A 26,060-nucleotide genomic window follows, 5' to 3' on the forward strand; every position below is an offset into this window, starting at 1 on the left:
CTGTGTATATGTTCCGAGGCTGTGCAAGTCACAGGGCGATAGCTTACCAGATTATATTCACCCAGCATTTGAGAATGGCGCCACTCAGCGGCTTCCAGCAAACTTTGCTGCTAATATCGAGTTTTTCGAATCTTCTTCTCGCTGGCCCCATCCGCCACCACCTCCCAACACACAGAAAATAATGAGAGCAAAAAAGTTTATCGCTTAGTACGTTTTCACTATTCATGCAGCAAACCTAGACCATCAACCGTAAAGTTTCAGTTTATCACTTCTTCACTACCAGCCCTATACGTAACAAGTTTTGCAGCCAGTGTCCACATATAGCACTGATTATACCATTTTAACACAGGTTCGCCGGCCGGAGTGTCCCAGCGGTTCTAGGCGCTACAGTCTGGAACCGCGCGACCGCTACGGTCGCAGGTTCGAATCCTGCCTCGGGCATGGATGTGTGTGATGTCCTTAGGTTAGTTAGGTTTAAGTAGTTCTAAGTTCTAGGGGACTGATGACCACAGAAGTTAAGTCCCATAGTGGTCAGAGCCATTTGAACCATTTTGAACACAGGTTCACATGTTCATCGTGACCTGGCTCGTTCAGTAGAGAATAGTTTAGTAAGCGCAAGGCCGCAACGGAGATAATTACAAGAGGAACTCTCCATCGCTCCCCCCTCAGATTTAGTGGACTGCCTGTCAATAACTGAACACAGATCAAGCATGAAAACAGGACGGGTGTGTACTGTACCTTGAAAAAAAGCATAATAAAAACAGTGAACGGCGCAAGAATGACAATATACCGCAAACAATAAACCAAGAAGCGTCGTGGATAAGTGGCTACAGTGTTAGACTGCCAAAAGGGCGAGCTTTGTTGAAACCTCACTCGTGCCGGATTTTTTCTCCCCCAACATTATGAACTGTTTGTTCTCTTTCTGTAGTCTTGGCAGTTGTCATACTATACATTGGTTACAGAATATGAGCCATGTGGTAAGAATACGTTACCGTCGCAAGTAAATGTGATGAATTGTGAGAGCAGGTGAGACACCACATAGACGTCTCACAGAAATGAAAACAACAACTAAACGGGTGTGGACTATGTTACAACAAAGAAATTCAAGAGTCAAAAGTTCCAAAACGAGACGCAACTACAAAAACGTTAAAAATGTATGTTTTGACAGAGAAACTGTGTGACAAATTAGGTGCTTCGATAGGGGATTCCCATCATAATACACACGATGCTGTCACCATTGCCGTGTATGACACACCGAACGTGTTTTCCGACGATTAGGTTGACTTGTCGTCTTGTCATCAAACATTCGCGGTTCCCCTTGGAAAGCCACTTTCTTGCGGTTGCTAATAGAGTACTTGACAAAATCACGTGTCATTATAGGTCACTACATTACACATCGCTGCTGCAAACGGACGTTACACCACGACACAGACACAAATTTCAATAAAGAAAAAAAAATGCACGAGAGAGTTTGAAACATGGCTCGTCCTCTCGCCAGTGCAACTCCTTAACCACTTTTTTTCCCTTCATTTAGTTCGATATAGCTTGTTGCGTTTGGTATGGGTGGACGTCACATGTCATCCATTCAAGTTGATCGTAAATTCCTCTATTCAGTTTCTTTTTATTACAGAGGGCAAGCAGCCCCTTTTTTTAAATCTCATTTTGTTCATTGGTGGCCATTGTATTTGTTCTGGGCGGACGTCCTATGACGCTTGTTCAAGTACATAGTTGATCCATTAATCCAGGTTTTTTTTTTTTTTTTTTTTTTTTTTTTTTTTTTTTTTTTTTTTTTTACAGAGGGCAGCTAACCCTCTTATCGAACACGCGGAGATGCCGTGCCTGCACTTTTATTGACAGTTCAGTACACCTGCTTTCATGCTTGATCTGTGTTCCGTTTTTGACAGACAATCCACTGGGCCATCTTACCTCTAATCTGAAGGGGGTGCGATGTGGAGTTCACACTGTCAGTAAAGTCCACGGGCAGTCGCTACGAGTCGCTTGTCACGAAGGGTTCACTGTTCAATTTCCAGAGAGTACGTCCAGGGACAGACGGTGACACATAACTGCCTCCTGGATATGTCACACGAAATGACCGCAGCGGGAAAATCGGAAAAAGTTGAGCCAATGTGGAGGTTTACCGAGAGCGATTATTTCCACGTGCAACTCGTGAATGGAAAAGGCAGGACATCATATAATGGTACCAGAAGTTCCTCCCGTCACACGTCGTAAAATGGCTCACGGAGTGTCGCTGTAGATGTAGAACGTACGTCTGGAAACTTCGGTCACTGCCCTCAAAAAATAAAGGAAACGAGAGTTAGAAATAAAGTACCTTCAGTGATCCCCAAGGTATCTCTCATTAGCTACAAAACATTTGTGACATCCGTTCTTGGAAACCTGTTTGCAAGCGGAGTTGCTGCACTGCGGTCGCACGCAACGTGTACGAAGCCTCCCGGGGCTGATTTAATCTGGGGAAGGCCAAATCCGGAAAGTAAGTGGGGTGTCGAACAACAGTCACCTTGTAATCTCCGTTGGTCCATTATGACCAGGGCACGACGACTGGTACGTAATATTCAAAAAAATGGATCAAATAGCTCTGAGCACTGTGGGACTTAACATCTGAGGTCATCAGTCCCCTACAACTTAGAACTACTTTAATCTAACTAAGGACATCACGCACATCCATGCCCGATGCCGGATTCGAACCTGCGACCGTACCGGTCGCGCGGATCCATATTGAAGCGCCTAGAACCGCTCAGCCACACCGGCCGGCCGTAATTTTCAATTCAATAAACTTTACCAACAGTTGTACACTTTAAGATATTTTCTTTAATTTCAAAAGCGACCAGTTTGGTAATTCATTTTGCCATATTCAGTCCCCTGCATAATAAAAGAGTAAGGGTGTACAAATGAAGTTTACAAGGGACAGGTAATCATAATATCGCATAAGCTTAAAAATGGTGAAAGCTAAATCAAATCTATGTGTACATCCAGTACACTAGACTAAAACATGTGTATGTATTTGTTAGTAACATTAAACCAAACTTCAGTGTGTATCCGGCACAATAGACTAAAACATGTGTACATATTTGTTATCATAAAACTATTTAACATCACAGATTTACAGATCAGCACTCAATAGTGTACTATCAAGAGCTCCGTAGAAAAAAAGCTCGTCATTGTATTTATTTTTTTAAAATAAAATCCTATAAAATTCTTTAAATGAGGAACCGTTTAGTATATATCACAACCAGTCTTCATTTAAAGTAAAATGTCACGTAGTAAGCTATGAAATACAGCAGTATGCATGTTTACAGCCTATGAAATACCACGGATGCTAAGACATGTAGTTTTCACGGCATGAAAAATAACTTGACGCAAAACTCAACGGCTGTAGACATATTAAGAGAAAATAGCATACATAGCGAACACTAAGATTATTCACAACTAACTTGTAGCATAAGTTGTACAGTAAATCGCAGGAAATACGATTGGTTTCCTTTGTATCACTTAACAGGTCGGCTAATCAGGACAACACTGACGCGATGCTAAACTAACCGGATCCTAATTGTACTAAAACTGTGTGCTGGACCGAGATTCGAATTCGGGACCTTTGCCTTTCGCGGGCAAGTGCTCTACCAGCTGAGCTACCCAAGCACGACTCACGCCCCGTCCTCACAGCTTTACTTCTGGCAGTACCGTCTCCTACCTTCCAAACTTTACAGAAGCTCTCCTGCGAACCATGCAGAACTAGCACTTCTGAAAGAAAGGATACTGTGGAGACCTCCTCCTCTTGTGATTCTTGAACAGGGTATTCGCTATTACTAACTGAAACTTGTTACAGAACTCAATTAATCTTTCTCCTCTTTCATTCCTTGTCCCAAGCCCATATTCTCGTGTAACCTTTTCTTCTACTCCTTCCCCTCCAACTGCATTCCAGTCGCCCATGACTATTAGATTTTCGTCCCCATTTACATACTGCATTACCCTTTCAATATCCTCATACACTTTCTCTCTGTTCATCTTCAGCTTGCGACGTCGGCATGTATACCTGAACTATCGTTGTCGGTGTTGGTCTGCTGTCGATTCTGATTAGAACAACCCGGTCACTGAACTGTTCACAGTAACACACCCTCTGCCCTACCTTCCTATTCATAACGAATCGTACACCTGTTATACCATTTTCTGCTGCTGTTGATATTACCCGATACTCATCGGACCAGAAATCCTTGTCTTCCTTCCACTTCACTGACCCCTACTATATCTAGATTGAGCCTTTCCATTTCCCTTTTCAGATTTTCTAGTTTCCCTACCACGTTCAAGCTTCTGACATTCCACGCCCCGACTCGTAGAACATTATCCTTTCGTTGATTATTCAATCTTTTTCTCATGGTAACCTCCCCCTTGGCAGTCCCCTCCCGGAGATCCGAATGGGGGACTATTCCGGAATCTTTTGCCAATGGAGAGGTCATCATGACACTTCTTCAACTACAGGCCACATGTCCTGTGGATACACGTTACGTGTCTTTAATGCAGTAGTTTCCATTGCCTTATGCATTCTCATGTGGTTGATCATTGCTGATTCTTCCGCCTTTAGGGGCAATTTCCCACCCCTATGACAAGAGAGTGGCCTGAACCTCTATCCGCTCCTCCGCCCTCTTTGACAAGGCCGTTGGCAGAATGAGGCTGACTTCTTATGCCGGAAGTCTTCGGCCGCCAATGCTGATTATTTATCAAAATTTAGGCAGTGGCGGGGATCGAACCCGGGACCGAAGACGTTTTGGTATACAACCAACTAATATAAAACTTCCTGGCTCATGTGCTGGACCGAGACTCGGGATCTTTGCCTTTCGCGGGCAAGTGCTCTACCAACTGAGCTACCCAAGCACGAATGACGCCCCGTCCTCACAGCTTTACTTCTGCCAGTACCTCGTCTTCTACCTTCCGAACCTTACAGAAGCTCTCCTGCGAAAACATGCAGAACTAGCACTCCTCATAGGAAGGATATTGCGGTAACATGGCTTAACCACAGCCGAGGTGATGTTTCCAGAATGAGATTTTCACTCTGCGGCGGAGTGTGCGCTGATATGAAACTTCCTGGCAGATTAAAACTGTATGCCGAACCGAGACTCGAACTCGGGACCTGTTGCCTGTTGACGTTCTCGATTCCCGGAATGGACTAACTGTTTATATACATAATTAAGTTTGTACGATACCCACAGTGCGCGCCTCTCACGCGGACCTGGCCGATTTTTTTCTCCTTACTCAGTTTTGACAATCTGCTGCGCGATAGAATACACGGGTTTTCTTTTGTCAGTAGATTCTCCGGTGGATGCCTGTGAGTGGGGGTGCTTCTTGCCGCCCCTCTTCGCGTCGCGCCATTGAGCGCCGTTGCTCGGGCCCACTTCCTTCGCGTTCCTCCCCTATCTACTGCAGGTCCTGTCCTGGACACGACAGCTGCATCAGCTCTTAATGCCTCCCGTCACAGCATGCGGCTACTAGAGCTGTCAGACGGTGTTTCATGACGAACAGCAAATACGAGTATTTTACAACGTGGCAGTATCGACTAATGTGAATAATACATTCCCTATAATGTGTGTCCAATTTTTATGGGTTTGAGTGGTCCAGGTGTTTCGCATGTTGGTACTTCAGTTGATACGTGTTTGTTTATCGACTGCAATTTTATTTTTGAAGTTCAAATTGTGAACTTTTTCTCGACTTGGTTTAACGGAATTTTTAAACTGTGATTCTAATTTGCTGAACTATTTTACTGTTATATTTTTTTGTAAAGCCTCGTCGTCAGATTTGCTGTGAAGGCCGAGTTGCCACTGTTGTTACGGTACGTCGTGCTTGTGAGATCGTAAAATGGCTTCTGGTGCAGTACACCGCTAAGACAATTTCTCCCTGCCACTGTTACATAGCATTGTCCCGTGGTCAGGTAACAGTACAGGACAACGAAGATTCTACAATACTCCAACAAATTAGTAACCAAGTCACACAGATGAGTTTAGTGTACTCATCCTTGTAACTAGTTGAAATATGAAATCAGCAACCACGCATATAATTTAAAGCAAAATAGACCCTCAATGGCTAAGTGGAAATAATCGTAGATAAACTTCACAGTACACAGCAAATGCAATTTACAGTAACTGTCTGTTCACTTCTAAGAGCTCACTAAATGCCGTTTCCTGTCTAACAAGCGGAGGCCACGACGTCTGGAACGCGGATTTACTGAAAACTTCGTATACTCGTAGTACTCCGTTAGGACTACAAAATGTGTAAGCAGTAGCGCGTACTTCTCAAGCGTTATTGAGGAAATCACGAGATAATTTTGATCGCCAAATACATATACCTGTGCGAGGCCGTTCTTACCAGGAAGCAACGGCAGACGAGTGGTTGCCGCCACGGTAGCTCAGCGTGTTCGGTTAGAGGGTTAGCTGCCCTCTGTAATAATAATAATAACAAAAAAAAACCGCGACGTCCGCCCCGAGCATATGCAACGAACTAAAACCAACAAAATGAGATTAAAAAAGAAAGCCCCGTAATCGCTGGGTCGCTAGATCGAATCCCGCTCGTCAGTCTTTTTCTTTCATTTTTAACACAGTCATTTTCTGTGCTATTAATATTACAGTCGATGTAATGATTAAAATACGTGTAATCGGATGAACTTTTATTAAATTTAGAATGTTATTTGGCAGTCTACAAATTTTTATTATCACGAATAATACACTCCTGGAAATTGAGATAAGAACACCGTGAATTCATTGTCCCAGGAAGGGGAAACTTCATTGACACATTCCTGGGGTCAGAGTGGCAGAACCACAGGCACATAGACACAGGCAACAGAGAATGCACAATGTCGGCACTAGTACAGTGTATATCCACCTTTCGCAGCAATCCAGGCTGATATTCTCCCATGGAGACGATCGTAGAGATGCTGGATGCAGTCCTGTGGAACGGCTTGCCATGCCATTTCCACCTGGCGCCTCAGTTGGACCAGCGTTCGTGCTGGACGTGCAGACCGTGTGAGACGACGCTTCATCCAGTCCCAAACATGCTCAATGGGGGACAGATCCGGAGATCTTGCTGGCCGGGGTAGTTGACTTACACCTTCTAGAGCACGTTGGGTGGCACGGGATACATGCGGACGTGCATTGTCCTGTTGGAACAGCAACGATGGGTTCGATGACGGTTTGGATGCACCGTGCACTATTCAGTGTCCCCTCGACGATCACCAGAGGTGTACGGCCAGTGTAGGAGATCGCTCCCCACACCATGATGCCGGGTGTTGGCCCTGTGTGCCTCGGTCGTATGCAGTCCTTATTGTGGCGCTCACCTGCACGGCGCCAAACACGCATACGACCATCATTGGCACCAAAGCAGAAGCGACTCTCATCGCTGAAGACGACACGTCTCCATTCGTCCCTCCATTCACGCCTGTCGCGACACCACTGGAGGCGGGCTGCACGATGTTGGGGCGTGAGCGGAAGACGGCCTAACGGTGTGCGGGACCGTAGCCCAGCTTCATGGAGACGGTTGCGAATGGTCCTCGCCGATACCCCAGGAGCAACAGTGTCCCTAATTTGCTGGGAAGTGACGGTGCGGTTCCCTACGGCACTGGGTAGGATACTACGGTCTTGGTGTGCATCCGTGCGTCGCTGCGGTCCGGTCCCAGGTCGACGGGCACGTGCACCTTCCGCCGACCACTGGCGACAACATCGATGTACTGTGGAGACCTCACGCCCCACGTGTTCAGCAATTCGGCGGTACGTCCACCCGGCCTCCCGCATGCCCACTATACGCCCTCGCTCAAAGTCCGTCAACTGCACATACGGTTCACGTCCACGCTGTCGCGGCATGCTACCAGTGTTAAAGACTGCGATGGAGCTCCGTATGCCACGGCAAAGTGGCTGACACTGACGGCGGCGGTGCACAAATGCTGCGCAGCTAGCGCCATTCGACGGCCAACACCGCGGTTCCTGGTGTGTCCGCTGTGCCGTGCGTGTGATCATTGCTTGTACAGCCCTCTCGCAGTGTCCGGAGCAAGTATGGTGGGTCTGACACACCGGTGTCAATGTGTTCTTTTTTCTATTTCCAGGAGTGTATAATATTCATAACTACCGAGTAGTAAACGGCCAAACACTTAAAGTGATACTGAAAATGTATGCTTGTCCGTGATTTGAGAAGTCCCTTATACCTGGAAGGAGCCCCGAAACGACTTGTTACCTCCAAGTTTTGACCGGCACAGACGGCTTTCGAAAGATGTACAATTAATCGTCGTTTCGACATCACGATTACAAGTTGCGGGATGGTATTTTTCGTAAAAACATGAAAAACAAAGTTAAACGGCACCAGCTGCATTGAATAAATGCTACTTTTCCGCACACGCAAGGTCTTTTGAGGTTTTCCGTGGAAAAACAAACCTCGTTAACATTTTCAAAAACCTCTCTTCCAGCCGTTAATTTGGAAGCAAACCATGCATAACACAGCATTTCCTTAAATATCGTCGCTGATCATTGGTCATGCAATACCGAATGTATTTTAATAGCGTCTTCACGAGAAGCAATTTCTCTTTGGATTAAATACGAACAATTTTGAAGACACGGACAAGCATACATTTTCAGTATCATTTTATGCGTTTGGTCGTTTACTAGTCGGTAGTTATGAATATTACATTATTTGTGATAATAAAAAATTGTAGACTGCCAAGTGACATTGTGTGGTGTGCTTACTGTAAGACCTTCGGTACACACACCATGAGATTATTTGACTTGTCGCTCTAAAGAAGTAGGCGACTGTCAGCAACATGTCTCGTGGTCTTATCGTGGCGTGTTTATCTTCTGCCGTTAGCTCAGACGATAGAAATGCCACCTGCACGCTCAGAGTAGCAGATTGACGGTGACCAACTTTAAACAGAACTTGATTAATTTACACACACATTTATTAAAATAATAAAAAGCATAGACCTTACGTAACTTGATTCTGGATGCTGTTTACAATTGACAATCGGAAGTTCCTTTAATCTTGGTACGTTAATCTTATTCTCACATATCTCTGATACTTGAGAAAGTGTCTATTCAAGTTTATCTTCATGGCTATGTACAGGGATATTGCAATCGTATTAAGCGCAGACTCAAACTTGACTATAGACTGGTACAGACGAATGTAGCCTGGTACAGACAGGTGCAGACAAATGCAGACTGACTAATCAGAGGTCTGTACACTCGTTATAATACCTAGCGCGTTCATGTATCACTGTGCGAGTGTGATCCGCGAGGAGAAGAGGTTCTGCGTTAGCAGAAATCTCATTGGCTGCGTTACATATTAATACGCGGATCGGCGGAAGCAGAATTTGGTCCATCTCTATGGCAGCGCCATCTTGTAGTGTGGAGACGGACGAGCGGTGCGCCTGCGCTGTTGTGCTTAGCGGGGCGCTCTCAAGTGGGAAAGTTGTGTACGCGCTGACTACGAGGAACTATGTACACAACACATTGTAAATTTAACAATAGTTCATCCTATTACACATATTTTCCCATTACATCAATTGTAATATAAATAGTAAAGAAAATGACTGTGTTAGAAATTAAAAAAAAAGACTGACGAGTGGGACGCGATCCAGCGATTACCGGCTTTTTTTTCTTTGCTACAAGTTGTAGTCTTTATTTGAAACTTTATTCATACAAGTAAATATCGTTAAGGAACAAAACGATTACAAATTCTCAACAAACCCAATCCTCCCCACACTTTCCTTTATTTCAGATCTCTTCATCAGCCCAGAAACTTCAGTACAGCGACAAAAAACACCACGCTGTCGCTCCTGACGCACTAACATCAACTTCTCAAATCTCGGCTTGAACGTTAACCACTCGCCTGCCAATGTTATCTGGTAAAAAGCGGCCACACACGGATGTATATATTTGATGATCGAAATTATCTTGCGATTTTCTCAATAACGTTTGAGAAGTACGCGCTATTGCTTACACATTTTGTTGTCCTAAGGGAGTACTACGAGTGTACGAAGTTTTGCAGTAAATTCACGTTCCAAACGTCGTGGCCTCCCCTTGTAAGTCAGCCCTCGACGAGGAACTATAAACAAGTGGGCGGGAGCTGCTCTTCTATCTTCCGAGTGGGCTCTTGTCTGTTGCCGTCCGGACATTGGCAGATTGTAGTCGGCCGGCTACTGGCCGAGGCGAAGTCGATATCTTTATCCTCAGCACCGTACGTGGCGCTGGTGGAACTCGCGCAAGTGGCGAATCTCTATGGCACTGGCACCTGTGGTGCCTTTAGCCCTGGCTGTCTCTTGTCCGGAAGACGCAGCACGTTTAACCATGTCACACCTATTTAGGAATGCTGAGTATGCCGACATGGCTTTTCTGTACGACTTTTGGTCTGTCGGTTGATTTGGGGGGAGCAGACCGATCTGTGGAGTCATCGGTCCCATCAGATAACGAAAGGCTGGGGAAGGAAATCGGCCGTACCCTTTCAAAGGAACAATCCCCGCATTTTCCTGAAGCGATTTAGGGAAATCACGGAAAATCTAAGTAAGGATGGCCGGACGCAAGTTTGAACCATCGTCGTCCCGAACGGGAGTCTAGTGTGCTAACCACTGCGCCACCTCGCTCGGTAACTGGAATCTTAACAGACGGATGGCCATAGAGACAGTCGGTACTTTTGTAATGGAAACAATGCTGCTGGTTGTAGGGAATACGGTAAACGAGTTTCTAACCGCTCAGTATAAGATTCGCCAACGGTTGTTGGGCTTGGCTAGAAGTTTGAAGGGTCACTGCCCGGGTCTGCCGAGTACTGTTGGCTTACAGGCTGTACTCAGACCTTGTGAGGCCGATTAGGGGCCTATCTGACAGAGAAGTAGCGGCCCCGGTGACGAAAAAGGACAACAGCCGGGAGAGCGGTGTGCTGACCACTTGCCCCTCCATAGCCGAATCGATTGGCACCTATGAAACGAAGATGACACGGGGGTCAGTCAGTACCATTGGACCATCAACACTTGTTCTGACGGAGTTTCAGTTTCCAGTATCAATTTAAACCATGTTTACTCATTCTGGAAACATCCCCTAGGCTGTGGCTAAGCCATGTCTCCACAATATTCTTTCTTTCAGTTGTGCCAGTCTTGCATGGTTCGCAGGAGGGCTTCTGTAAAGTTTGGAAGGTAGGAGACGAGGTACTGGCAGAAGTAGAGCTGTGAGGACGGGGCGTTAGTCGTGCTTGGGTAGCTCAGTTGGTAGAGCACTTGCCCGCGAAAGGCAAAGGTCCCGAGTTCGAGTCTCGGTGCAGCACAGGGTTTTAATCTGCCAGGAAGTTTCATATCAGCGCACACTCCGCTGCAGAGTGAAAATCTCATTCTGGAAACATCAACTAGGCTGTGGCTAAGCCATGTCTCCACAATATCCTGTCTTTCAGGACTGCTAGTCTTGCATGGTTCGCAGGAGAGCTTCTGTAAAGTTTGGAAGGTAGGAGACGAGGTACTGGCGGAAGTAAAGATGTGAGGACGGGGCGTGAGTCGTGCTTGGGTAGCTCAGTTGGTAGAGCACTTGCCCGCGAAAGGCAAAGGTCCCGAGTTCGAGTCTCGGTGCAGCGCAGAGTTTTAATCTGCCAGGAAGTTTCATACCAGCGCACACTCCGCTGCAGAGTGAAAATCTCATTTTGGAAACATCCCCCAGGCTGTGACTAAGCCATGTCGCCGCAATATCCTTTCTTTCAGGAGTGCCAGTCTTGCATGGTTCGCAGGAGAGCTTCTGTAAAGTTTGGAAGGTAGGAGATGTACTGGCGGAAGTAAAGATGTGAGGACGGGGCGTGAGTCGTGCTTGGGTAGCTCAGTTGGTAGAGCACTTGCCCGCGAAAGGCAAAGGTCCCGAGTTCGAGTCTCGGTGCAGCGCAGAGTTTTAATCTGCCAGGAAGTTTCATACCAGCGCACACTCCGCTGCAGAGTGAAAATCTCATTCTGGAAACATCCCCCAGGCTGTGGCTAAGCCATGTCGCCGCAATATCCTTTCTTTCAGGAGTGCCAGTCTTGCATGGTTCGCAGGAGAGCTTCTGTAAAGTTTGGAAGGTAGGAGACGAGGTACTGGCGCAAGTAAAGATGTGAGGACGGGGCGTGAGTCGTGCTTGGGTAGCTCAGTTGGTAGGGCACTTGCCCGCGAAAGGCAAAGGTCCCGAGTTCGAGACTCGTTGCAGCACAGAGTTTTAATCTGCCAGGAAGTTTCATATCAGCGCACACTCCGCTGCAGAGTGAAAATCTCATTCTGGAAACATCCCCCAGGCTGTGGCTAAGCCATGTCGCCGCAATATCCTTTCTTTCAAGAGTGCCAGTCTTGCATGGTTCGCAGGAGAGCTTCTGTAAAGTTTGGAAGGTAGGAGACGAGGTACTGGCGCAAGTAAAGATGTGAGGACGGGGCGTGAGTCGTGCTTGGGTAGCTCAGTTGGTAGAGCACTTGCCCGCGAAAGGCAAAGGTCCCAAGTTCGAGTCTCGGTGCAGCGCAGAGTTTTAATCTGCCAGGAAGCTTCATACCAGCGCACACTCCGCTGCAGAGTGAAAATCTCATTTTGGAAACATCCCCTAGGCTGTGGTTAAGCCATGTCTCCACAATATTCTTTCTTTTAGGAGTGCTAGTCTTGCATGGTACGCAAGAGAGCTTCTGTAAAGTTTGGAAGGTAGGAGACGAGGTACTGGCGCAAGTAAAGATGTGAGGACGAGGCGTGAGTCGTGCTTGGGTAGCTCAGTTGGTACAGCACTTGCCCGCGAAAGGCAAAGGTCCCAAGTTCGAGTCTCGGTGCAGCACACAGTTTTAATCTGCCAGGAAGTTTCATATCAGCGCACACTCCGCTGCAGAGTGAAAATCTCATTCTGGAAACATCAACTAGGCTGTGGCTAAGCCATGTCTCCACATTATCCTTTCTTTCAGGACTGCTAGTCTTGCATGGTTCGCAGGAGAGCTTCTGTAAAGTTTGGAAGGTAGGAGACGAGGTACTGGCGGAAGTAAAGATGTGAGGACGGGGCGTGAGTCGTGCTTGGGTAGCTCAGTTGGTAGAGCACTTGCCCGCGAAAGGCAAAGGTCCCGAGTTCGAGTCTCGGTGCAGCGCAGAGTTTTAATCTGCCAGGAAGCTTCATACCAGCGCACACTCCGCTGCAGAGTGAAAATCTCATTTTGGAAACATCCCCCAGGCTGTGGCTAAGCCATGTCGCCGCAATATCCTTTCTTTCAGGAGTGCCAGTCTTGCATGGTTCGCAGGAGAGCTTCTGTAAAGTTTGGAAGGTAGGAGATGTACTGGCGGAAGTAAAGATGTGAGGACGGGGCGTGAGTCGTGCGTGGGTAGCTCAGTTGGTAGAGCACTTGCCCGCGAAAGGCAAAGGTCCCGAGAGCAAGTCTCGGTCTAGCACACAGTTTTAATCTGCAAGGAAGTTTCAATGTTTACTCGTATTTGCATTAAACTGTGTGACTGGTCATATTTCGTTTGAACATGCAAATGAACAGGGTGTATATGAAATAGAAATTTGGTATTCTCGGCACATTATTTACACTGTTCATCGCCGAATATTGAATTCCCTAACGAGTTCCGAAACAAAATGTCTAATACACTATGTGATCAAAAGTATCCGGACACCTAGCTGAAAATGACTTACATGTTCGTGGCGCCTTCCATCAGTAGTGCTGGTATTCAGTATGGTGTTGGCCCACCCTTAGCCTTGATGACGACTTCCACACTCGCAGGCATACACTCAGTCAGGTGTTGGAAGGTTTCTTGGGGAATGGCAGCTGCGCTGAGCAGAGATATCGATGTCGGCCTGTGAGGCCTGGCACGAAGTCGGCGTTAGGTGGTGGTTAGTGGTTAACGTCCCGTCGACAACGAGGTCATTAGAGATGGAGCGCAAGCTCGGGGTAGGGAAGGATTGGGAAGGAAATCGGCCGTGCCCTTTCAAGGGAACCATCCCGGCATTTGCCTGAAACGATTTAGGCAAATCACGGAAAACCTAAATCAGGATGGCCGGAGACGGGATTGAACCCTCGTCCTCCCGAATGCGAGTCCAGTGTGCTAACCACTGCGAAAGTCGGCGTTACAAAACATCCCAAAGGTGGTCTATAGAATTCAGATCAGGCTTCTGTGCAGGCCAGTCCATTATAGCGATGTTACTGTCGTGTAACCACTCCGCCACAAGCCGTGCGTTATGAACGGGTGACCGATGGTGTTGAAAGATGCAGTCGCCATCCTCGAATTGCTCTTCAACAGTCAGAAGTAAGAAGGCGCTTAGCACATCAGTGTAGGCCTATGCTGTGATGGTGCCACGCAAAACAACAAGGGGTCCAAGCCCCCTTCACGAAAAACACGACCACACTACAACACCACCGCCTCCGAATTTTACTGTTGGCACAACACGCAGATGACGTCCACTCGGCGTTTGTCATTGTTTACATCATCTACATCTACATTTATACTCCGCAAGAGACCAAACGGTGTGTGGCGGAGGGCACTTTACGTGCCACTGTCATTACATCCCTTTCCTGTCCCAGTCGCATATGGTTCGCGGGAAGAACGACTGCCTGAAAGCCTCCGTGCGCGCTCTAATCTCTCTAATTTTACATTCGTGATCTCCTCGGGAGGTATAAGTAGGGGGTAGCAATATATTCGATACCTCATCCAGAAACGCACCCTCTCGAAACCTGGCGAGCAAGCTGCACCGCGATGCAGGGCGCCTCTCTTGCAGAGTCTCCCACTTGAGTTTGCTAAACATCTCCGTAACGCTATCACGATTACCAAATAATCCTGTGACGAAACGCGCCGCTCTTCTTTGGATCTTCTGTATCTCCTCTGTCAACCCGATCTGGTACGGATCTCACACTGATAAACAATACTCAAGTATAGGTCGAACGAGTGTTTTGTAAGCCACCTCCTTTGTTGATGGACTACATTTTCTAAGGGCTCTCCCAATGAATCTCAACCTGGTACCCGCCTTGCCAACAATTAATTTAATATGATCATTCCACTTCAAATCGTTCCTCTCGGATACTCCCAGATATTTTACAGAAGTAACTGCTACCATTGTTTGTTCCACTATCATCTAATCATACAATATAGGATCCTTCTTTCTATGTATTCGCAATACATTACATTTGTCTACGTTAAGGGTCAGTTGCCACTACCTGCACCAAGTGCCTATCCGCTGCAGATCTTCCTGCATTTCGCTACAATTTTCTAATGCTGCAACTTCTCTGTATACTACAGCATCAACCGCGAAAAGCCGCATGGAACTTCCGACACTACCTACTAGGTCATTTATATATATTGTGAAAAGCAATGGTCCCATAACACTCCCCTGTGGCACGCAAGAGCTTACTTTAACGTCTGTAGACGTCTCTCCATTGATAACAACATGCTGTGTTCTGTTTGATAAAAACTCTTCAATCCAGCCACACAGCTTGTCTGATATTCCGTAGGCTCTTACTTTGTTTATCAGGCGACAGTGCGGAACTGTATCGAACGCCTTCCGGAAGTCAAGAAAAATGGCATCTACCTGGGAGCCTGTATCTAATATTTTCTGGGTCTCATGAACAAAAAAGCGAGTTGGATCGCACACGATCGCTGCTTCCGGAATCCTTGTTGATTCCTACAAGGTAGATTCTGGGTTTCCAGAAACGACATGATACGCGAGCAGAAAACATGTTCTAAAATTCTAAACCAGATCGACGTCAGAGGTATAGGTCTATAGTTTTGCGCATCTGCTCGACGACCCTTCTTGAAGACTGGGACTACCTGTGCTCTTTTCCAATCATTTGGAACCTTCCGTTCCTCTAGAGGCTTGCGGTACACGGCTGGTTAGTAAGGGGGCAAGTACTTTCGCGTACTCTGTGTAGAATCGAATTGGTATCCCGTCAGGTCCAGCGGACTTTCCTCTGTTGAGGTGTGTTCTTATGGTGAGAGAGTAGAGTGAAAGAGCAAGCCGGCCTGCTTTTAGGAAGGTTGTGCGGAAGCAGTCGGCAGAGCGGACTGTGGCAGCCTTGTGGGCTAGCGGCAGCTCGGCGGTCAAGGTCACACAGCGCGCGGTCCCCCACATTCCTTCCCGCTCGCGCCGACCGTCGAGCTGCATCGACTGCGCCGTTGCGTAAGGACGGTCGCCCTGGCAACGGATTCCGTCACGTACCGCTAGTGGAATACAGCCGAGCGCGCTAATTACGCTGACGTGCAGTAACAGCGACAGCTCCCTACCTCAGGTCACAGGAGCTGCATAACGGCACATTTTCGACATCTACACGGCTGGGCATTAACCTTTGCAGTACCGACGCATTTTCCGTGACGCGCGTTAACACTTTGCACAAAACGTCCGGGCTGATGGACCGTGCTCGATCCATAAAACTTTCCCCTAACGTTTCATTTCAGACTGTGCGATACATCTTCAGAGGTAGAGCGGCGAACTGCTACCTGAACTGGTTGTTGTTGTTGTTGTCTTCAGTCCTGAGACTGGTTTGATGCAGCTCTCCATGCTACTCTATCCTGTGCAAGCTGCTTCATCTCCCAGTACCTACTGCAACCTACATCCTTCTGAATCTGCTTAGTGTATTTATCTATCGGTCTCCCTCTACGATTTTTACCCTCCACGCTGCCCTCCAACGCTAAATTTGTGATCCCTTGATGCCTCAAAACATGTCCTACCAACCGATCCCTTCATCTAGTCAAGTTGTGCCACAAACTTCTCTTCTCCCCAATCCCATTCAATACCTCCTCATTAGTTACGTGATCTATCCACCTTATCTTCAGTATTCTTCTGTAGCACCACATTTCGAAAGATTCTATTCTCTTCTTGTCCAAACTAGTTATTGTCCATGTTTCACTTCCATACGTGGCTACACTCCAAACAAATACTTTCAGAAACGACTTCCTGATACATAAATCTATATTCGATGTTAACAAATTTCTCTTCTTCAGAAACGCTTTCCTTGCCATTTCCAGCCTACATTTTATATCCTCTCTACTTCGACCATCATCAGTTATTTTACTTCCTAAATAGCAAAACTCCTTTACTACTTGAAGTGTCTCATTTCCTAATCTAATTCCCTCAGCATCACCCGATTTAATTTGACTACATTCCATTATCCTCGTTTTGCTTTTGTTGATGTTCATCTTATATCCTCCTTTCAAGACACTGTCCATTCCGTTCAACTGCTCTTCCAAGTCCTTTGCCGTCTCTGACAGAATTACAATGTCATCGGCGAACCTCAAAGTTTTTCCTTCGTCTCCATGAATTTTAATACCTACTCCAAATTTTTCTTTTGTTTCCTTTACTGCTTGCTCAATATACAGATTGAATAACATCGGGGAGAGGCTACAACCCTGTCTCAGTCCTTTCCCAACCACTGCTTCCCTTTCATGCCCCTCGACTTTTATGACTGCCATCTGGTTTCTGTACAAATTGTAAATAGCCTTTCGCTCCCTGTATTTTACCCCTGCCACCTTTAGAATTTGAAAAAGAGTATTCCAGTCAACATTGTCAAAAGCTTTCTCTAAGTCTACAAATGCTACAAACGTAGGTTTGCCTTTCCTTAATCTTTCTTCTAAGATAAGTCGTAAGGTCAGTATTGCCTCACGTGTTCCAACATTTCGACGGAATCCAAACTGATCCTCCCCGAGGTCCGCATCTACCAGTTTTTCCATTCGTCTGTAAAGAATTCGCGTTAGTATTTTGCAGCTGTGACTTATTAAACTGATAGTTCGGTAATTTTCACATCTGTCAGCACCTGCTTTCTTTGGGATTGGAATTATTATATTCTTCTTGAAGTCTGAGGGTATTTCGCCTGTCTCATACATCTTGCTCACCAGCTGGTAGAGTTTTGTCATGACTGGCTCTCCCAAGGCCGTCAGTAGTTCTATTGGAATGTTGTCTACTCCGGAGGCCTTAGGGAGTGCAAATTATAGTCTGTCTGTAAAGTCAAGAGCGAGCAGCGCTTTTGGTGGGGGAAGTGGCCTTTCCCGGAAGAACGCTGCCACCGGCCTACAGGGGCACCCAAAATCTGTTGCACATTAACGGTCTTGCGGTGGAGATCGGCGTGCAGTGACATACGTCGTTTCTCTTCGTGGGATCTTAGTTGCCGGTGTCAGTGAGTTAACTTTGTGTATTTACTGATGTACTGCGATATTCGGAAGTGGTGAATAATCGTCTAGCATTGCAAGAAAATATGCAGAATACGAAGAAGTGGAGGTATTTACGGAGTAACGAACGTTCGATCGTCTCTAATGTTCTTACAGCGTGTATTAAAGAGGCGGCCCAAAAAGAACTGTTGGCTAATATTACCAGTCACAATTAAAGGGCTGCAATCCATGCAAAAGTCAGCGTCACCCAATAGGACACATAAATAAGGAACGGAAAAATAAGCCGCATGGTTTGCTGGAATCGCCACGAAGGAAAACTAATAATTTTGGGAGGAAACTCATCGTTATAGACAGTTTCAAAATCACGTAAAAGCTTTGATGCTTATGGAACACTAAATCTGTATCTCGGTCACTATTCACCTGATTCTAAGACATATTGCTTAAAACGTGCGCAATAGTTATTCTAGACACTGCTGAAATTTCCTTCGAAACATGTACGCCGACTCTGAACTTCTAAGAAAGAGATTGACATTCGAGGTGCGTTCACATATTCATTTTTATTTTTTGGTAAGAACTTTATTTGTTAACCTACAGCGATTTATCATCTTCAAAATATTCCCCAATACATACTATACGCTTATGCCAGTGATATTTCCAATTCCCGAAATACTTTAGGAGCTGTTTCTTCGGGACAGTTTATACGTCTCTTAAGTGAGCATTTTTAATCTAATCCATGCTTGTAAAACAGCTGTCCTTTCAGGCATGCTTTGAAATGTTTATACCACTTCTCCGCCCTCAGTTTACTCTTAACAGGCTCACCAAAAGCAATATTTACCATTTCTAAAAAATTCATGAAAAATATAATAATTCCAATCCCAAAGAAAGCAGGTGTTGACAGATGTGAAAATTACCGAACTATCAGTTTAATAAGCCACAGCTGCAAAATACTAACACGAATTCTTTACAGACGAATGGAAAAACTAGTAGAAGCCGACCTCAGGGAAGATCAGTTTGGATTCCGTAGAAATGCAGGAACACGAGAGGTAATACTGACCTTACGACTTATCTTAGGAGAAAGATTAAGGAAAGGCAAACCTACGTTTCTAGCATTTGTAGACTTAGAGAAAGCTTTTGACAATGTTGACTGGAATACTGTCTTTCAAATTCTGAAGGTGGCAGGCTTAAAATACAGGGAGTGAAAGGCTATTTACAATTTGTACAGAAACCTGATGGCAGTTATAAGAGTCGAGGGACATGAAAGGGAAGCAGTGGTTGGGAAGGGAGCGAGACAGAGTTGTAGCCCGTCCCCGATGTTATTCAATCTGTATATTGAGCAAGCAGTAAAGGAAACAAAAGAAAAATCCATGGAGAAGAAATAAAAACTTTGAGGTTCGCCGATGACATTGTAATTCTGTCAGAGACAGCAAAGGACTTGGAAGAGCACTTGAATGGAATGGACAGTGTCTTGAAACGAGGATATAAGAAGAATGCTGAGGATTAGATGGGTAGATCACATAACTAATGAGGAAGTATTGAATAGGATTGGGGAGAAGAGAAGTTTGTGGCACAACTTGACCAGAAGAAGGGATCGGTTGGTAGGACATGTTCTGAGGCATCAAGGGATCACCAATTTGGTATTGGAGGGCAGCGTGGAGGGTAAAAATCGTAGAGGGAGATCAAGAGATTAATACACTAAGCAGATTCAGAAGGATGTAGGTTGCAGTAGGCACTGGGAGATGAAGAAGCTTGCACAGTATAGAGTAGCATGGAGAGCTGCATCAAACCAGTCTGAGGACTGAAGACCACAACAACAACAACAAAAATTTCATACACTTTATTCCATTCTGATAACAAAATTTAATATAGATTCTCTAATTTATATTTTACACAAAACAAATAATCGTTGTCGCTACCAAAACACATGTAACATTTCTGGTTGCTAACAACAGAGTAAATACCCAATATGCATAACATTGTACACATACTTTTGAGTCATGTTTACAAAGACAGTGACAAAAAAGTAGTGCAAATCGGACTAATACAACACACAAAATTATAATTTTCTACTTACTTTTTAAACACTCTTCGTGTTGCAAGAATTGTTAAGTTTCAATGCAGTCCTTCAAAGAATGTAGAAACACAAAATAAGAACAAGCCTTAAATTCTCCAGACTGATTGCATTATATGGGGTTCGTTTTACGATTAGTAATACAGGAACATACGTTCACATGAACAGGCATTTGGTTCTATGTTTGTAGTAGAATTCTGACTTCCGTTCTTATGTTAATAATACGCTCCTGGAAATTGAAATAAGAACACCGTGAATTCATTGTCCCAGGAAGGGGAAACTTTATTGACACATTCCTGGGGTCAGATACATCACATGATCACACTGACAGAACCACAGGCACATAGACACAGGCAACAGAGCATGCACAATGTCGGCACTAGTACAGTGTATATCCACCTTTCGCACCAATTCAGGCTGCTATTCTCCCATGGAGACGATCGTAGAGATGCTGGATGTAGTCCTGTGGAACGGCTTGCCATGCCATTTCCACCTGGCGCCTCAGTGGGACCAGCGTTCGTGCTGGACGTGCAGACCCCGTGAGACGACGCTTCATCCAGTCCCAAACATGCTCAATGGGGGACAGATCCGGAGATCTTGCTGGCCAGTGTAGTTGACTTACACCTTCTAGAGCACGTTGGGTGGCACGGAATACATGCGGACGTGCATTGTCCTGTTGGAACAGCAAGTCCCCTTGGCGGTCTAGGAATGGTAGAACGATGGGTTCGATGACGGTTTGGATGTACCGTGCACTATTCAGTGTCCCCTCGACGATCACCAGAGGTGTACGGCCAGTGTAGGAGATCGCTCCCCACACCATGATGCCGGGTGTTGGCCCTGTGTGCCTCGGTCGTATGCGGTCCTGATTGTGGCACTCACCTGCACGGCGCCAAACACGCATACTACCATCATTGGCACCAAGGCAGAAGCGACTCTCATCGCTGAAGACGACACATTCGTGCCTCCATTCACGCCTGTCGCGACACCACTGGAGGCGGGCTGCACGATGTTGGGGCGTGAGCGAAAGACAGCCTAACGGTGTGCGGGACCGTAGCCCAGCTTCATGGAGACGGTTGCGAATGGTCTTCGCCGATACCCCAGGAGCAACAGTGTCCCTAATTTGCTGGGAAGTGGCGGTGCGGTCCCCTACGGCACTGCGTAGGATCCTACGGTGTTGGCGTGCATCCGTGCGTCGCTGCGGTCCGGTCCCAGGTCGACGGGCACGTGCACCTTCCGCCGACCACTGGCGACAACATCGATGTACTGTGGAGACCTCACGCCCCACGTGTTCAGCAATTCGGCGGTACGTCCACCCGGCCTCCCGCATGCCCACTATACGCCCTCGCTCAAAGTCCGTCAGCTGCACATACGGTTCACGTCCACGCTGTCGCGGCATGCTACCATTGTTAAAGCCTGCGATGGAGCTCCGTATGCCACGGCAAAGTGGCTGACACTGACGGCGGCGGTGCACAAATGCTGCGCAGCTAGCGCCATTCGACGGCCAACACCGCGGTTCTTGGTGTGTCCGCTGTGCCGTGCGTGTGATCATTGCTTGTACAGCCCTCTCGCAGTGTCCGGAGCAAGTATGGTGGGTCTGACACACCGGTGTCAATGTGTTCTTTTTTCCATTTCCAGGAGTGTATTTTTAATATTTTTTTTTCGGAAGAAGCTGTCGTTCTTTGTATGTATTCCTTAAGGTCTTAATGCTTTTTGTATAAAAATGAACGCAGCCGAGATGTATCTGTACACGGTGTCGCCACAGATTTAAAGCGCACGCCACGGCACGGCAGGGCCGGTAGTGCGTTGTGAAACAGCCTGTAGAAAAGCCCTGTGACGTAGCTTGGTTGACAGAGTGGGAACTCGCTCGCTCGCTCTTCAGTTTACCGACAGACTTATACAGAGGATGAACATTTAAAAAAACCCGAAAAACTGCAGGTGCAGATTCCTAACTGGAAATGGAGAAAAACGGTCCTATGAAGGTGAGTCTGGAAGTGGACGGTGTGCGTGAAACGACAACAGATCGTCCCGGAAGACAGTACAGAGCTGCATCGCATCCACGTCACAACAGATGTTCCAGGTGGCCTCCACGTGACGCAGTGCACGCGTTCACAAGTCACATAATGGACTGCTGCACTCTTCCGCACGTCCCGGCCTCTCTCCGAGTAGCGACGCAGGCGTCGTGATAGCGCTGTTGACCGGTTCAGCATAAACAACGCTTTTCAGATGACCCCAGAGGTAAAAACCCAGAGGTTCAAGTCCGGTGGTCTAGCAGGCAGTGCGATAGAGTCTCCACGTCCTAGTCGACGTCGGGGGAAAGATATTGTTGAGGTGTCGGCGAACTGTAATGGACAAGTGGGGTGTAGCTGCGTCATGCAGAAACCACATAACCTATCCTATTGCCAAAGGCACTGAGGTGTCAGGTCAGAGGGGTATTCTGATCACAATTTCGACACAAAGCAGCTCAATAGGCTGTGGACTGGAAGGGGTAGGCTAGCAATAGAACAGTGCATCACCACTGACTAGACACTCATTTATTGAACACGAGTCAGGTATTACCCAAAAGGAACAATCAGTACAAATTACAAAATAATATTCTTTTTCTTTCAGTCACTCAAACATTTAAACAGGCAAATAGCAATCATTTAACTGAAAGCCTTTTAAGAAAGCAAGACTAGAAAATTTGAATGATGAGTTAAAATCATATTTAAATAGGCTCTGACCGAGCACGTATTTTAAAACGAAATACTTCCTTTAAGGAACCAGCGATCAAAATCAATTACATAATCCTCAACAACCATATTACATCCAAGACATTTAAGATTAAACAGTAATATATAACATCAGAGAGCTGGAGTCCCAAGTTTTAGGCAGCACGTTTCAGATGGATTGCACTGCAACAGTACAATACAAGTCCCTCAGAGGATCTCCCCACATAGGGAGTTATGGCCGCAATCGACAAAATATCAACATCATTCCATGTACAGACCAATTCTCTTCTCCGACAGCAGCCACCGCAACTCTCGGGAACCACTGGGACATCCAATACAAAAATCGTCACTCCTTCACACAAATTACAGGACGCCCGCCTCCCGCTGCTTGCTCCGGCACCTTCCGTTCAGAGCCAACTTCTATATCTCCATGCGATAGGTCCGGTCCCACACTCGCTGCGTCAACCTGACAACCGTCTTCCATCACGTCCTGGAGAGCAACCCCCCCACCCCCACAGGACCTCGCTTCGTTACTCCTCGCATAGGCCCCAGAGGGCGCTGCTTACCACCCTGACCGTGGCAGGAAAGATAAACCACCAGGGTGACACTATCGATATGAGCCGCCACAGCTCAGGCACATTCTCAAGCAGCCCAGCCAGAGAATTCCATACTGATGTCCAGTAATTCATGTCCCGAACTTTTCATCACATAGTATCTCATAACTATGAATTAATATAGAGAACTTTTAAAAACATTGGTTTCGTCTATTACAGTAATGCAAGTTTACCTACATCCAAAGATACTGTACATTACAACATAAAATGTCGACTTCGCTGTAATCACTGTGTCAAACTCCGCTCTTCAGATAGAATGGGCAATCATTTCTCCACAGACATTCATAGACCTTGTTGTTGCCGTCTCCACCAGACATCACGGCGCCTAAGGTATCAGCAACCAAACTGACAGCCTGCAGCCGCGGGTTGCCCGCTTTGCAGGCACACCGAAGCACTACATAACCGACAGGCAACATTGATGAAGGCCACAACAACAACACCATAGCAAAGACACCAGCGGCCACCAGGGGTCACTACCGGCCCACATAAACATAAGGAAGAGGTCGCTGCAGATCCCAGAACTATTTTCACACGTCAAACCACGTGATAGAAAATAGTTCCGAGATACTCATCCGCTGAAGCGCTATAAAGGCCGGCGCTCAGCCGCACATCGGCAGTTCATCGACCACTAGCAGACGTGGATAGCTGCTGCCCCAGCAGCCCAGCTTGGATTCTCTCACTGATCTCTGGATTAGGCTCGGTATATCGGAGAAGTCTCTGGCGGAGACTAGTAGCAAATTATTTCAGTTGTTTTCTATGTTATTCTTGTATGTAGTTGTGATTCGAAGACGGATCACTGTTTTGTGTTGGTGTTATACCTGGAGAATTTGTTTCGGTTAATTGAACAGTCCAATAAATTGTTTTCGGACTTTGATCGTTAGTTTCTTCTGCTTACGCAGACATATCACACCTCATTCAATGTGTCCCCAGCAGAGTTCACGCCACTCGCAAAGGATGGACACGCCCCATATAAATGCCCACTAATAGATACCTCGATGCTTTTGATGATATAGTGTATGTGACCATACATTAATTAGCCAGAACATTATGACCACCAACTTACTATCGAAACAAACCCGTACAGCATCATCTGGCGAGGAATGACTGCTAGTGAGACACACACACAGTACATGTAGTATCAGTGGGCGTGATGTCAATGTGTAGAATGGGGAAGACTCACGATCTGTCTTAGTTTGACCGAGGACAGACTGTGATGGCCCAGAGGCTCGGCACGAGCATTTCGGAAACAGCACGGCGTGTCGGGTCCCTGAGGAGTGCTGTGATGAGTGACGAAACAAAGGTGAGACCACGTCCAGACGTCGTAGGGTTCGGCGGCCACCCTTCATTACAGATGTCGGACGTCGTACACTGTGCAGACCAGTAAAACGGGATAGGCAGCGAACTGTACTGGAACTGACGTCATACTTTAATGCTGAGCAGTGTACGAGTGTGTGTGTACACACAGTGCTCCGAACACTTCTAACAATGGGTATCCGCAGCCGACGTCCCATGTACGTGTCAATGTTAACACTACGACATCGGCAACTACGACTGAAATTGGGACAGGACTGCAAGCACTGGACGTAGGCCCAGTGGCAGAGCGGTGCACTGTCTGATGGACCCCGATACCTTCTTCATCGTGTCGATGGGAGAGAGCGAATCCGCCGTCTTCCAGGAGAACAGCTCCTTGACACCTGTACTGCAGGTCAGAGACAACCTGGCAGCGGCTTCATTATGCTCAGGGGAACATTCACATGGGCATCCATGGGTCCAGTGGAAATCGTGCAAGACACCTTGGCGGCCAAGGAGTATTGTACGCTGGTTGCAGACACCCCTTCATTATTCATACTCCACAAGCGGAGTGTGGCGGAGGGTACCTTGAGCACCTCTATCGGTTCTCCCTTCTGTTCCAGTCCCGTACTGTCCGTGGAAAGAAGGATTGTCTGTATGCCTCTGTGTGGGTTCTAATCTCTCTGATTTTATCCTCATGGTCTCTTCGCGAGATATATGTAGGAGCGAGGAATATAATACTTGAGTCCTCAGTGAATGTATGTTCTCGAAACTTCAACAAAAGCCCTTACTGAGCGTCTCTCCTGCACAGTCTTCCAATGGAGTTTATCTGTCATCTCCGTAACGCTTTCGCGATTACTGAATGATCCTGTAACGAAGCGCGCTGCTCTCCGTTGGATCTTCTCTATTTCTATCAACCCTATCTAGTACGGATCCCACACTGCTGAGCCGTATTCAAGCATTGGGCGAACAAGCGTACTGTAACCTACTTCCTTTTGTTTTCGGATTGCATTTCCTTAGGATTCTTCCAATCAATCTCAGTCTGGCATCTGCTTTACCGCCGGCCGCGGTGGTCTCGCGGTTCTACTTTATATGATCATTCCTTATTAAATCACTCCTAATGCCTACTCCCAGATAATTTATGGAATTAACTGCTTCCAGTTGCTGACCTGCTATTTTGTAGCTAAATGATAAGGGATCTATCTTTCTATGTATTTGCAGCAGATTACACTTATCTGCATTGAGATTCAATTGCCATTTCCTGCCCCATACGTCAATTCGCTGCAG

At 46.6% G+C, this 26,060-nt stretch overlaps 1 protein-coding gene across 1 annotated transcript in view; it reads left to right on the forward strand.

The window, feature by feature from the left end:
• Positions 1–26,060, forward strand: part of LOC126291459 (uncharacterized) — a 228,507-nt gene that overhangs the window by 42,989 nt on the left and 159,458 nt on the right. The gene's annotated exons all lie outside the window — the stretch shown is intronic.

This window comes from Schistocerca gregaria, chromosome 9 (assembly GCF_023897955.1).
Source record: "Schistocerca gregaria isolate iqSchGreg1 chromosome 9, iqSchGreg1.2, whole genome shotgun sequence".
Classification (NCBI taxonomy): Eukaryota; Metazoa; Arthropoda; class Insecta; order Orthoptera; family Acrididae; genus Schistocerca; species Schistocerca gregaria.